Source organism: Dromiciops gliroides, chromosome 4 (assembly GCF_019393635.1).
Source record: "Dromiciops gliroides isolate mDroGli1 chromosome 4, mDroGli1.pri, whole genome shotgun sequence".
NCBI lineage: Eukaryota > Metazoa > Chordata > Mammalia > Microbiotheria > Microbiotheriidae > Dromiciops > Dromiciops gliroides.
Window position 1 is genome coordinate 305,544,848 of NC_057864.1, and position 14,954 is coordinate 305,559,801.

A 14,954-nucleotide genomic window follows, 5' to 3' on the forward strand; every position below is an offset into this window, starting at 1 on the left:
CTAAATTTGCCTCCATACTGATAACTCCCACAGTCTCCTCTTCCCAACTGTTTGGAGGGCTAGAAGGTGGAATATCAAACTCCTCCCAATGCCTTCCTTTATAGAGGCCAGAAACTGGACTCTCACATTACTCCACCTTACATTACGTTACATTACATTATATTACATTACATTACTCTTACTCTTACTCTTACTCTGCCTGGTTTCACCTCCACAGAAAAAGATATCCCCTTAGTGTTCCATCCCTCCTCCCTGTTCCCCTTTCCTGCCTCCTTTTGTGTTGTCTTTCTCTTTGGATTGTAAGATCCTTGAAGATATAGACTATTTTTCTTTTTATTAATTGTATCCCTAGTGCTTAGCACTGTGACAGACATAATTTAGGTACTTAATAAATGTTTATTGGATTGCATTTTGTGAGAAATGATTATTAATAACCATCATCTTGGGAAGATTCAGAACTTTCCCCCTTCTTCCAAAGCCCTGACTTTTAGAGGTCCAGTTTCTCCTAGAAATAAGATTAAACTGAATCTCTTTATCTTTATCAGACCCATCCCAAGTTTCTATGGAATCTAGGGTGGAAGCTCATTATGTTCTACTCAGACTTGAGTGGAGACAGATCTTTTTGTCTGGATAGGAAGGCCTCTTATCAAGGGAGGGGTCACTCACCCCACCCATTGAAAAGGGTATACATTCTTTGAATTGATAGCCCAAAGCTTGGGGTGGTCTGATATAGCTCTTCATTTTAATATATCCTACCTCTAAATTACATCAATCAATTAGATTTGATTGCTGTATGATGAACCACCTACTGTTTCAAGGTTATATAACCTGCTGGTCTTATTAATAAAATGATTAAATTACCCAGAAACCACATTTCTCAAAATGTTTAATTGTCACAATTGGATTTGCACTTGGCTTATCTTCTTGATTTCAGGAATAGCACATTCCAAGTCACTCACAACTGGATATTAAGTTGATGTCCACAGAAGCAGTCTGTTTCATTGAATTTTTCAGCATGGCGCTTCAGGTTAAGGGCATTCATGGCAGGTTGTCAGTGGCAATGTTGGAGAATATTATTGTTTACCTGCAACATGGGAGCTGGTCAAACATTAAAACCATGAACCTCTGAGAAAGCACTCTACTTTGGCACAACAACCATACAAACAGAGCCTCAGGACCTAGGACCTGGTCACTATTTCATCCCTTATAACCAGCCACCTCAGACTTTTCCACCCTGTTTTCCCACCATAAGATTCTTGTTCTTAATTCTAGCCAGACATACTAAAACCTTTTGAGTTCCATAACAGTTTCTAGGAGATATAGTTCCTAAAGAAAACAGGACACAGACATGCGCCCCTCACTTGTTTTTGCTAGTATCATCTCATAACAAACCAAAAAAATTGCTAAATGCTTACTTTCGGCAATTACTTTAATAGGATCTGTGAGTACTACCAAGAAATATAAGACAATATCTCTGCCTTCAAGGAGCTTATAAACCAGTTCCAATAGCAATTCGTACTTTAGGATGTCATGTGAGGACCTAGAAATATCTAGTGTACTAATATTATTCTTTTGAGAAGTTTGATGGTAAAGAGAGAATACCTACTCTCCATTCTCACCTCTGCCTCTTAGAACCCCTTGTTCTTGTTGTTCTTTAATCTTTCAGGAGTGTTTGACCCCATGAACCATAGCATTCCAGTATTGTCCCTGGGGTTTTCTTAGCAAAGATACTGGAAATGGTTTTCAATTTCCTTCTCCAGTAGATTAAGGCAAAGAGAAGTTAAGTGACTTGCCCATAGTCACACAGCTAGTAAGTGACTGAAGCCAAATTTGACCTCTGCTCTTCCTGTTTCCAGGCACAGCTATCCACTGAGCCAACTAAGCTGCCTCCCTTAAAACCCCTAACTCCCCTCAAAGATTGACTGAAGTGTCACATAATTCAAGAGGACCGTGACATTGGAGTGATGTCATGACTTGCAGTGAATTAGATTAAAGTGAGGGAGGGCTAAGCAAAGTCACCAGCCTCACTCTCTCCTCCAGAGCCATCTGGGTCCAGTGGCAAGAAGAACATCAGGATAACGAGATGGCCCCAGTTTTTTATTTTTTAAAAGCAATTGGGGTTAAGTGACTAGCCCAGGTTCACACAGCTAGTGTCTGAGGTAAGATTTGATCCCAGGTCCTCATGACTTCAGGGCCAGTGCTTTATCCACTGGGCCACCTAGCTACCCCCAACATCACTGCCTATTTCCTGTATATCCTAGATATGGCCCTTGAGAATCACCATAGTGGATTAGAAGCAGGCTTCATTCAGAGTTAGGGAAACTGAATTCAAATCCTGCCTCTAATATATATTACCTGTGTTACCCTCGATAAATTGTTTAACTTCTCAGTACTGGAGGCAATATTTCAAGTCTAAGGAGCAGAGAAGATGCCAATCTGCCCTGGTAGGAAAAGACAGTCATCACCAGGAGTTCCTTATGCCAATAAAATCATAAGTCTGGTTTAAAGAAAAATCCTATACTTATTTACTTGTCTGTGTACATGTTATATTCCCAAAGTAAAAAAATTGGCTCCCTGATGTCAGGGAATATGTCACTTTTGTATCTATCTACTCCAGTGCTCAATCCAGTGATTGTTGCAGAGGAAGTGCTTCAATCAATAAACATTTATTAAGCTCTGACTGTGCCAGGTACTGTGCCATGTTCTGGAGTTATAAGAAGAGAAGAGACAGTCCCTGACCTCAAAGAGTTTACAGTCTAATGGGGGAACAACATGCAAATACACATATAAAAACAAGTTCTATACATGATAAATAACAAATAATTACAGATGGAAGGCACATGAGTTGAAGTATTAGGAAAATTGTCTTATAAAAGATGGGATTGTAGTTGGTACTTGAAGGAATCCAGGGAAGCCAGCATAGGTGAGGAAGGAGAACATTCCAAGCATGGAGGACATGAGGAATAGGAGACAGGACATCTGGAGGAGCCAAGGAAGATTCCTGGAGCTGAGAAGTGGAATGTCTTGTTCTTGGAATAGCCAGAAGGCTGGTGTTTTGCAATAAGGTGTAAGAAGACTAGAAAGATGGGGTGGAGGGAAGAGTTAGGTTATGAAGGACTTCGAATGCCAAACAGAGGATTTTGTGTGTGATCTTGAAGGTGATATGGAGCCACCAGAGTTTGTTGAAGAGGGTGGTGACATGATCAGATCTATGCTTTAGGAAAATCACTTTAGAGACTGATGGAAGACGGATTGGAGTGGGGAGAGATTTGACTCAGGCTGACCCACCAGCAGGCTGCTGAAGTCATCGAGGTGTGGGGTGATGAGGGTCTGCACTAGAGTGGTGGTCATGTTAGTTTGATGACTGATTACTTGATACAGAGAGAAGATAGTAACTTGGGGCCAGAGGGGTCTATGGAAGGTTTCTTTTGAGGGGATAGGAGATATCTAAATGTATTTTGTGGGTTTGTTTTTTGTGAGGCAATGGGGATTAAGTGACTTGCCCAGGGTTACATAGCTAGTAAGTGTCAAGTGTCTGAGGCCAGATTTGAACTCAGGTCCTCCTGAATCCAGGGCTGGTGCTTTATCCACTGCACCACATAGCTGCTCCTCTAAATGTATTTTGTAGGCAAAGGTGAAAGAGCCAGTGAAAAAAGAGACTGAATATAAAAAGAGAGGTTGTCAAAGAAACAAGGGACAAGAAAGGATATCCTAGGAAACACAAGCAGAAAGGTCAGTTATCCTTTGAAAGGAAGAAGAACATGTGAGAGGACCACATGAGAGAACTGGGTTTCTGGTGGGGAGGAGGAAGAAAAACACAGAAAAGGGAAATTAGGAATAAGGATGATAAACTCTGCTTCATAATTTTGCCTAACGTTACCTTTTTATCCTTTCCCCTATAGTAACCAATGACATGGTTGTGAGACAACTTTCATTCTGTTCATAGATACAATGTGTGCACAGTTAAATGATTCAGAAGGGAAGGATTCTCCACTGACAGCTGGGGGGGGTCAAATTAGGCTTTTTAATGGTGAGTTGCTAGTACCTCTTGGGGCTCCTCAGGCCATAGGACCAATGTCGATCACAACTTTTCCCCTTAAGGCAAGGCCAACCTTGCCTTTAACTTTATAGTCATCCATTTACCCAAATTCTCATTACTTCCTGTTTATGGCTGCTGAAAATTAAAATCCACGGGGAGCAGACATGCACTGTAGTTTTATTTGCTAATGTAAGTACTGTATGACTCACAACTTCCCTTCAGGGCAATTTTAAAGTTAGGTAAGACTTTTCCAATGTTCAACTTTTCCCCCACATAACTTTGTCATTAAGTATAGAGGCACTGAATCAAAACCTAATTGAATCAAAACTGTGAATAATTTAATTGTGAAATTCTAGATCTATTCAGTATATAAATAATTGGTCCCAAGTGTTTATCCCCTAAGAATGCCAACTGCTTTAGCATCTCTATGCAATCATTTCTAGTTTTAAATATAGTACTTGAAATGTCTTCATGCTATTGTTAACACATCTAATCATTCAAAGAAGTTTTTATTGTAGTATCATCCCAATTAAATATTAACTATTATGATTTCAAAATAATTTAAAGGCCCAACACTCAACAAATAAGGGCTACCTTTCCAAAAGCATTTAAAAGTTTGTTTACATTTTTCATGGAAATATTTTTCTAAGCTATAAAAGTTTATAGTGTGAGTCCCCTGAATGCACTTTCATCTTGAAGATAACAGCAAAATATCCTCCACATGATCTTAAAGAATTTTTTCCTTGCCACTGTGTTGACTCTTTTCTGCCTCTAAGTTGGTGAAGACCCTCAGGCCTTCTGGCTTGGTGTCCTAGCTGTCTAAGGCCCTCTCCAGCATGTAGCACCTGCTATAGGCATTATCAAATATTCCTGGTCTTCTCAAACCCTTCCTCTACCCACCTAATCAAAATGTACCCACGTTGGGGCTTATTCTATCAAGACCCATTAGGAGATAACTACTCTGATAAACTGATTCAGATAATGCCTTAAATATAATTGTCTTACCCTTATTAAGCAACATGTGGCATCTAGACATAGTAAATGCCTTTATGAAGTAATAACTCTAATGCCATATATTTTAGGGACTCATTTCAAGCACAAAAAGGCACTTGGGGGGCTTTTAAGGATCATTTCAAATCTCAACACATAGGCAGCCCTTGATGCCACATCCTGTCTTTAAAAAACTGAATGTAAGACTCTAGAATCCGAAAATCATCAAACAACTTGTGAATGAAATTTAAAATGGCAATAAATTTGGAAAACTGAATGGAATACATGCCTGACTCCAGGCCCAGCAATCTATCCATTGTACCACCTAGCTGCCCTAAGGAAAGATATAAATAATAAATAAGCCTCATCAAAACTAATTAATTAAAATACTTTAAAGAAAAATAACCAGGCAAAAGAAGAAAACAAATAGAATTTCAAGTGCAGGAAGCTGTATTTACAGTGAAAACATCTGAATCCAGTTCCTGGGCAGGAATCTCTCACAGTCTGCAAGCAGCAGCCTACCAGACCAAAAGGGTCCAAAGGAAACAAAAAACCTACATGAGAACTCTGAGAAAAGTCAATTATGTTTTTCCTTTGTTCAACCCAGAAAATCACACACACACAAAAACCATGGAGAAAATAAAAGCAAATCCATAGCACTAGTTCCACTGGTGACATCTATTTGACAACTTATTGATAAATATCAGCTCTTTATGTTTAAGGGTTTCCTCAGAAGAAGGAATACTCACTTCCTCATGTGTGATATATAAAAGACCCTAGAATATTTTAAATTAAGAATTCCCAATATTCAATTAATAATATTCAGACCTCACAGCTCTTTAAAGTATAACAGATACCCTCTCCACCCCACCAGATACCTTCTTTACAACAGGGAACAAGGGGCTGTTGTTGGAATGATTTCAGACTCCTTTAATCCGTTCTGCTAAAACCAGTTTTCCATACATGTATGGGGAATTGGTTGGTTATGGTTATAGGGAGAGATTTGAGATAATCCAGGAGATACCCATATGAAATTCTTTTTCTCTCTGTCTGTCTCTGTCTGTCTGTATCTCTCATCACACCCCTTTTTGTCTCACTTTGGCCCTTTTCTCTGTGTAATGCTATGGAATAACCCTTTTCCAGAACTCAGACTTATGTTGCAGTCTTTTCTCTAGCTGTGGCATTTTGGACATACTGATCCACCTCTTTGGGCCATATTTTCTTTAAAAGAGGGAATTGGACTAGATAATTTCTAAGTATCCTTCCAGCTCAAATGCTCTGTAGGTTGATGATTCTAAACCTCACATATGAGTTATAGTATGATTAGAAGTATAACAGAGAAAGGGGGACAGCCATAACCCCACAATGGGAGATTTTCCTAACATATTTGTATTTCCTGCTGGGAATTTGTTGAACATAACTTTTAAAGCACCAGATAAAAGAGCCTTTGGGTGGCAGCCATATATGTTGCTGGGTTAATAGTCAAGTGAGGAGAAGCTAGGGAGGAAAAGGGAGGAAACCAAGTGCATAGAAAAGAGTTTCTCCTCCTGCATGCCTAGGAAAACCACAGACCAGGACCTTCTGAACATGAAAGGACAGCTGGCATTCAATTTGTTTATTATTTTAGCTATGCAGTTATATGTGATTAGTTTAAGATTATATGTCCTGTGTTAGTTTACCAAATCAGATATTCATCAAGACATTTGTTCTGTATCCTCTTTTGATTATGCAATTACCAAATGATTAAACTGGTAAATATTATCTGCAGGAAATTATTATAAATTAAATAATTACATGAGTGCAATAGCCTACTCAAACAAGTTCTGGCTCTGTCATAGGCTCAGCCTCATTGGAGACAGCTGCAAGTAAAACATAGAGCTCTGTTGTTGCCTGGGTTCTTCAATTAAAATTCATGCTGAGGAGCATTGTTACTTACAAAGAACACTGGCTATTAAACTGGAATTTAATTAAAGAAACTTTAATCAATACTGCTGCAATGCAACCAGCCAAATATGAAAATCAATGCTTTACTAATTATTAAATTATTGCATTTAATAAAGTGAGGATTTGATGAGATTATTTTTAAACAATAGGGAGCCATAAATCTAAAAGCTCTTACTCAACACCCCAAAATGGATTGTTTTCCATAATAGCTTCACTGAATTTAAGAACTAACATTCTGAGTCTACTATAACTGATTATTTAAGGAGCTATGTCACATTCTTCAGTGGTCAAAAGATAACACCTAACAGCCTGAAAAAAATCATGCTGATCCTAAAAACCATGGTGATCCTAACAAAGTTTTAATGGGATATTGGGATTCACAAGGGTCCCAATTTAATAACAGGTTTCATCCCACCTCTGACCTTCCTTCCCTCTCCCCCCTGTTTAACGCTCAGAAGCCACCTGCTCTTTACATCTCAATAAAGCTTGAAACATTCACAGAAGATGGAGATAAAATAGCTTCTGACCAATGATGAGAGAAGTTTGTTTTCTTTGAGATGTTCTTGTAGATAATAATAATAATAATAATAATAATAATAATAATAATAATATGCAACTACTATTTGATTCAGAGTGTTGACAGGAATCTCTTAGTTGCAGATATAAGAAATTTCATTAAACAGTATCCAGAAAAAGGTGAGAAGAAAAGACAAAATTTTTTCCATAAAATAAACCCTTGACTAAGAGCCCCTGGTGCTCTGACAAGTTCACTGTAAAAATTAGCTTCATGAGTTAGAAGTAAGAGCTGCCAAAAACCCAGTTTAATCCCAGTTTAATCAAGCTTGGGAGAGCAAGGGAAATGTTTCAGTGACCTGCAAAGGTTATATTATTGTATTTCTTCCAGAGCCCATTTTGAACTATGTGTATATGAATGAGATGTCACTTTTCTTTCTGGATTAAGAATTCTAAACCTAGGGTCCATGAGTCTGTGGAGCTATTTCAAGAGGTCCATGAACTGAAGTGGGAAAATTACATTTTATTTTCATTATAATTGGTTTCCTTTACAAGCCTATGTATTTTGTTTGTGAAAGGATTGTTTTGGGGGTTCACCAGACTGCCAAAGTGGACTTTGATACAGAAATATTAATCACACCTGTCCTAGCGGAAAAAGCTGAGAGAATCCCTCTTGACTTTATCAGAGAGAATGTGTATTCCTTGAAGGAATGGATGAAGTCCTTTAAAAAAAAAAGAACAAGAAGAACCTAGAGAAGAAAAGGGGAGTCCAAACCTGTGTTGAGAGAGAGGGCAGAGGAATGCAACATAAAAAGGGAAGGGAAAAAAAAAAGGAACCTTGACCCTTTGCAGTTATATTTGAAGGATTCTAATGGATGCTCTAAGGGAAAAAGTATCTTCTTGTCCTCCATGAAATGATGATGAGTATACTCATGTCACTATTACTGGGTACTGGAAGAGGAGCCAAGTCCTGGTGGTTAATGATTCCTTGCTAGAGCAGTACTGTGTCTCAGCTATAATGGATGGCCTCTCAAGAACCTGTCAAACCACTTCGGCTGATTTTTGTGAGGATAAATGATCCCACCAGAAGGAACATAGAAATTATTTCTAGGGATTATAAAGTCCTAGGAAGGAAGATAAAGACCTTATGGACATAGGTACTATTTTCATTACTACCAACTGAAACCTTTAGAAGAAAAAAAGAAGTTATAAGCAGTGAACAACTACTTAATAAGATGGTGTCAGATAACAGGATTTGGATTTCCAAATCAGGGATTAGGATACATGAAAGATAGATACTGGGTTCTGGTCAAGATGGAATATATCTAATGAAAGCCAAGAACAAGATATTTACCTGGAGACTCACAGATCTGATCAAGAGGGTTTTAAACTGAAAATGAAGGGAGAGAGAGAACATTTCTGCCAAATAATACCATGATGATCCTGTAAAAATGGGAGTGTTACAGCACAGAGTGAGCTGAAGCAGGTAAGAGACTCCAATAATTTTTTTTTTTTGGTGGGGAAATGGGGGTTAAGTGACTTGCCCAGGGTCACACAGCTAGTAAGTGTCAAGTGTCTGGGGCCGGATTTGAACTCAGGTACTCCTGAATCCATGGCCGGTGCTCTATCCACTGTGCCACCTAGCTGCCCCCAATAAAAATTTAAAAGTACTTTTTGAATGTCATTTGTGGCCCTGGGGCCATGTACCATTTGCTACAAAAGGGCTCCATCTTTGGAATGGCCTGGATTAAAACCTCAGCGATCTTGATCCCAAAGAAAGGGAATCAGAAGATACTTTATACAATATATACCCCTATTAGATTGTAAGCTACTTGAGAGCAGAGACTGTTTCTGAGTTTTTACCTTTGTTTTCTCAGCTCATAGTATATAGTGCCTAGTACTTAATAAGCACCTAATAGATGGAGACTGATTAATTGATTGATTGAAGTGTGGTCTGGGTTACCTCTGTCATTCCTTGAAAGTATTAGAATATTCCCAGCACACAGGAGGTCTTTAATAAATATTTAATTTAAAGAGATTAAAAAAATTTAGACATCAATGAAATTGACCTAGACTCTCGGGGTAGAAAATGAATACTTCATTGAATGTAATTGAAATGAGGAGTTCTATATCTGTCCTTTTTACCCTTAATACTCAAATCGATCTGTAAATGCATCAGTATGAATATTCCCTCCAACTGATGATCACAACATATTCTTGCCTCCTCTTTCCATGTAAATCTTATCCAAGTCTTCCCATAAAGGTCTGACACAGGAAGGTCCACTCAAGGTACTTGGAGACTTACTTTTCTCCTTACATTGAGAAGATACTGGTGTTTATCCCTTAATTTTAAAACACGACCAACTGTTCTTCATTTTCACTCATTCATGGCTTTGTTATACCCTTCTGTCTAGTTCTCTTTGCTTTTTTTTCCCTAAAGTTATGTGTGAAAGCTTGTTCACTCACCATCAGTTGCTTTCTGGATAACAATCATTTTTAATTCTTTGAAGATTGTAATATTCCATGACTTAAAGCCATACAACATCACCAGTAGAATATAGGTATTGAAACTATTATTACTAATAATGATAACTTTGGTTTTCATAGTGCTCCTAATCTTTCAAAACACTTTCACATTATTATCTTGGCAAAGTCATAACAGGATGGGGTACTGGAGGTTACAATGAGGTGCTAAAGGAAGGAAACTAGGATTTTAAGGACCAATCTCAACTGCAAGTTAGTGAATAGAAATACTGAATGAGTTCAGTTATTACTTTTCAACATTTGTAGGATGAGAATCCTACAAAGAAAGCCACTGGAAACAGAAAACAGCTGGTAAGCAGGGCCCAGGCTGGAGACCAGCTCCTGGGAAATTTTACAATTAAAACAAGTCAATGTTTTATTATTTTGTTAATTACTTTTTCTTGTCTTACTGATTATGGGCCACCTATTAAAACTCTGGCTGTTAGCCAAATTCTTGCATTCATAGCTCTAATAGATAGCTCTAGCTAAACTCTCTAGTTTAAACCATTTCTTAATAATTCATCTGACTGATTTATAAGAAATTTGGTTTAAGACATGGTTATATTTATGGTAGTATGCACAATCTGGGAGGCTAGGTGGTACAATGAATAGAGAGTTCAGCCTGGAATCAGGAAGAACTGAGTTTAAGTCTAGCCTCAGACACTTACTAGCTATGTGACCCTGGGCAAGTCACTTAACCCTGTTTCCCCCAGTTTCCTCATCATGTAAAATAAACTCCAGGAGAAAATGGCAAACCACTCCAGTGTCTTTGCCAAGAAAACCCCAAATGGGGTCACAAAGAGTTGGACACGACTGAAATGACTGAACAATAACAACAACAATGCACAATCCAGTTCATTTTGAATGTTAACATATCTTATATCACCAGAGCCAGGAATTAGGGGTATTTTTTTTCTTTTGTTTTAGAGAATCAAGTTGTAAGGGGAAGGAGAGGAAAGTCCAAAGAAAAATAAAACATGATGCCAAGTCAGTAATCCCCTTATATTGAAGGAGTTCATTTTTGTCATCTTTCTCAGCTCCCCACAGAGCTGATTTGAGCATAAAAGTTTTGCTGACATCAAAAGCAGCTCTGGGCTGAGATAAACACTGCAGGGGTCAAAACAGAACAAGAGTTGACTCTTGGCTTTCAAAGTTGAGCTTCAATAACATTAGCACTTGCATGGATCATGAATATTTCCTCTGCAAGCCCAGCTTTTAAAAGTTTTTTGCCACTAGATGACACTATACAAGCATTTATTTTCACTTTTCCAAAGGTTCTCCAAGAAATCATCTAGAAAGAAAGTGCTAGGTAAGGAGATTGATTTGGTACTTCTGTTGTTGCTTGTGACTTAGAAATGTGTCTTGCTTCTTAGATCAAAGGACCCCAGACACTAACTAGTGTTTTCACTATGTACAGGTGTTTCAATATGGACCAAAATTAGATTATAGTGTGTTGTTGTCAATATAGCTTTATGGACACAGAGTCCAAAAGGAAGAATCCCAAACTGTTAGAATTAGCTGTCTTGTTTTGTACAAGTAATTTAATAATGACAGTGAAGGGTATATTTGTAATATGTGAATGACAGGGAATAAATGAATTTTTTTTAAAATGCCTTTTTATTTCCATTAAATCCTTTGTGAATCAATAGATTGTCATTTTAAGTGTTCTTTTGGCAATGCTGTAATTTATTCTGTTGTGACATTGTGAGTGTTAAAAAGAGAGAAGACCCATGCTGGGTAAGAACAGAAGGAAATTACATACATAAATAACCGTGCAGGTCTTGTGCCTCAAGAAGAGGTTTTATCTTAGGATGTTCCTATTAAGTAAGAGAAATATTTGGTTGATTTACACACACACACACACACACACACACACACACACACACAGTATATGAGAAAAAGAAGTGAGGGAAAAGGAAGAAAATACATAGGTGAAAAAGGGATGCAAAATTTTAATGAAGAGACAAATGATGGATGATAATTGCTGATGTGTAGTTGTGACTGTTACTTGTAAATTTTAAAGAAAAGAATGGAAAAGATAATAGGGGTAGGGAATGCAAAATAGTTTCAGGAATGAAAGTTAAGCGTATTCAACCGAAGGGAATAGAGTACATCTGGTCCTATCCAGACCAGATGTACTCTTTGTGACTGTTAGTCCACAGAAGTAACCTGGGTCACCTGCCTCTTCAACCCAAGGAGCCTCATTCTGATTTAAAAGGGATGCATGTCCATGACTCCCCTTCCCAGTAGCAGTCAGACACCTTCCACAGAACTCAGATGCCATATGTTGGTTTCTTCTCCTGACTGACAAGCAGTCATTGAGAGAGAATTCTAAATAAGCCAGGCCTGGGTACAGAACAGCAGCCATCTCTAGCTGACAGTTCCACTACTCTAGAAGGGGAAGAATCCAGTTAGAGTAGGTGGGAAAGCTGCTTTGAATGAACTCTTTTCTTTAAAAATGTTTAATAATAGCTAGAATTGGAAAGTTTGCAAAGAATTTTATATGTGTTAACTCATTGGTTCCTAACAATAATCCTTTGAATTAGGTGCTATTATCATCTCCATTTTAGAAATAATGAAACTGAGGCTGAGATGTGCTCAGGGTCACATTGCTAGTAAATATCTGAGGCATGATTTTAACTCAAATCTATCCAGTGCACCACCTAGCTGCCTAGTAAAAACAACAACAATGATATAATAATAATAATAATAATAATAATCACTGTGAGGCTCAAGAGGCTGGAAACTGCACCCACTCCCTCTCCCTAAGGAAACGATCTGCTTTGGGCCCATGCATATGGATCAAATGGATTTAGTCCTAGGGGACCCTGGCTTCTAATGAGAGGTGCTCTACAAGGCCTCTTTCAAATTCCATGTCTTCTGGCAAGCTAGAACAAGAGAATGATTTTCTTTTGTTGGTTTTCTCTTCATAGGTGGAAGTTTCCCCTGCCACCAGTTAGCTCCACATATTGGACCCAGAACCCTCTTTATCTCTTGAAATCATAAGGTTGCTTCAAGTCTGGGACCTTCAAAATTGATGAACAGAATGATTGCTCATCCAGGGAAATACAAAGTAGAAAAGATAGCCAGGGGCCTGGGCCAAAGCTTACTTGAGTCCACTTTTCACATTGGAGCAGCCAAAGGGTGGGAAGGAAAAGAATTCAATCCCCTCCTGGGGAATTTAGTGACAAGAGAGGTCCATTTGCAATATGGGAGAGTCCAAGTAAGAGCAAGATAAAAGTTGTATCTTTGTAATTGATACAGTCCACTTCCCCCTCTTCCTGCCATTAAAATAGGGTATAGAGATGGACACTCAGTGTTTTACTCAGTGTTTGTCAGATCATAACAAAAGGTCAAGTCCTTTGGGTGTTGATTTACCAGATGATTAAAGTACCAAAGAGTTCATCATTTCCCATGTGCCCTAATGCTGAGTCATATGCTATTGGTCAAAAAAAGGACCTTGTACATGTTCCATGGGATGATCTTTTTTACAGATACCTTTTTTTAATGTCACATTTACATAACAGTCATTTCTGAATATACTCACTCTACTACCACAATCACAACCACCACCATGACCTCACAGAATTGAACCTTTCCATGGTTTTCTTTTTAATATGATTAATTATATTGATTGTCTTCCTACTATTGATTCATCCATGTATCCCTGGTATAAATACAGTTTGGTTATGAATAATCCTTTCTTGAATGAATTGCTATTATCTTTTTGACAGGATTTTGTTTAAAATTTTCAATCAATATTCATGAATGATATCACTCCCCCTTCTTTGGAAGGGTTTAAATATTAGGACTACATTTTTCTCATAAATGGAATTTCATAAGATGCTTTCTTTCTCAATTTTTGAGAATAATTTTTGTGGTATTATTAATACTTGTTCTTTGGGAGTTTTGTAATTGTATTCACATGATTCTTGTGTGAGTCTTGGCAGGAAGACTCCCAAATATTTTAAATTGTCTTTAGTTGTTTTAAATATATTTTCTCTTTTTATTTCTTCCTGCTGCATTTTGTTGGTAATACAGAAATGCTAATGATTTTTATGGATTGATTTTATATTGTGCAACTTTTCTGAAGTTGTTAATTATTAAGAAGAGTTTTTTTTTGTTTTTTACTTGAATCACTAGGGCTTTCTAAGTAAACCATTATATCATCTGTAAAAAAGTGCTAGGTTTCTTTCCTGGTTGACTATACCTATTCCTTCAAATACTTTTTCTTATTTTATTACAATAGTTAGTGTTTCTATTATAATATTTAATTGTAATGATGATAATGGACATTTTGTATTACCCTTAATCTAATTAGAAAGGCTTCTAGTTCATTCCCATTACAGATACTATAATACTTGTTCTTGGTTTTAGATAGTTACTACTTATTATTTTAAAGAAAGTTCCATTAGTATACCCAAAGGGCTATAAAACTGTGCATACCCTTTGATTCATCAATGCCACTACTAGGTCAGTATCCCAAAGAGGTCATAAAAAAGGGAAAAGGATCCACATGTACAAAGATATTTATAGCTGCTCTTTTTGTGGTGCAAAGAACTGGAAATTGAGGGAATGCCCATTAATTGGGGAGTAGCTGAACAAGTTATGGTATATGAATGTAATGGAATACTATTGTGCTGTAAGAAACGATGGGTGGGCAGATTTCAGAAAAACGTGGAAAGACTTACGTGAACTGATGCTGAGTGGTGTGAGCAGAACAAGGAGAACATTGTACACAGTAACAGTAACATTGTGCAGTGATCAACTACAAGGGACTTAGCTCTTCTCAGCAATACAATGAACAAAGACAATTCCAAAAGACTCATGATGGAAAATGCTATCTATATCCCAGGGGAGGGAGAAAAATTTGGAACTCGAAACTCTAATAAAAACAAGTGTGGAAAACTATCTTTACATGTAATTGGGGGGAAAAACAAAAATA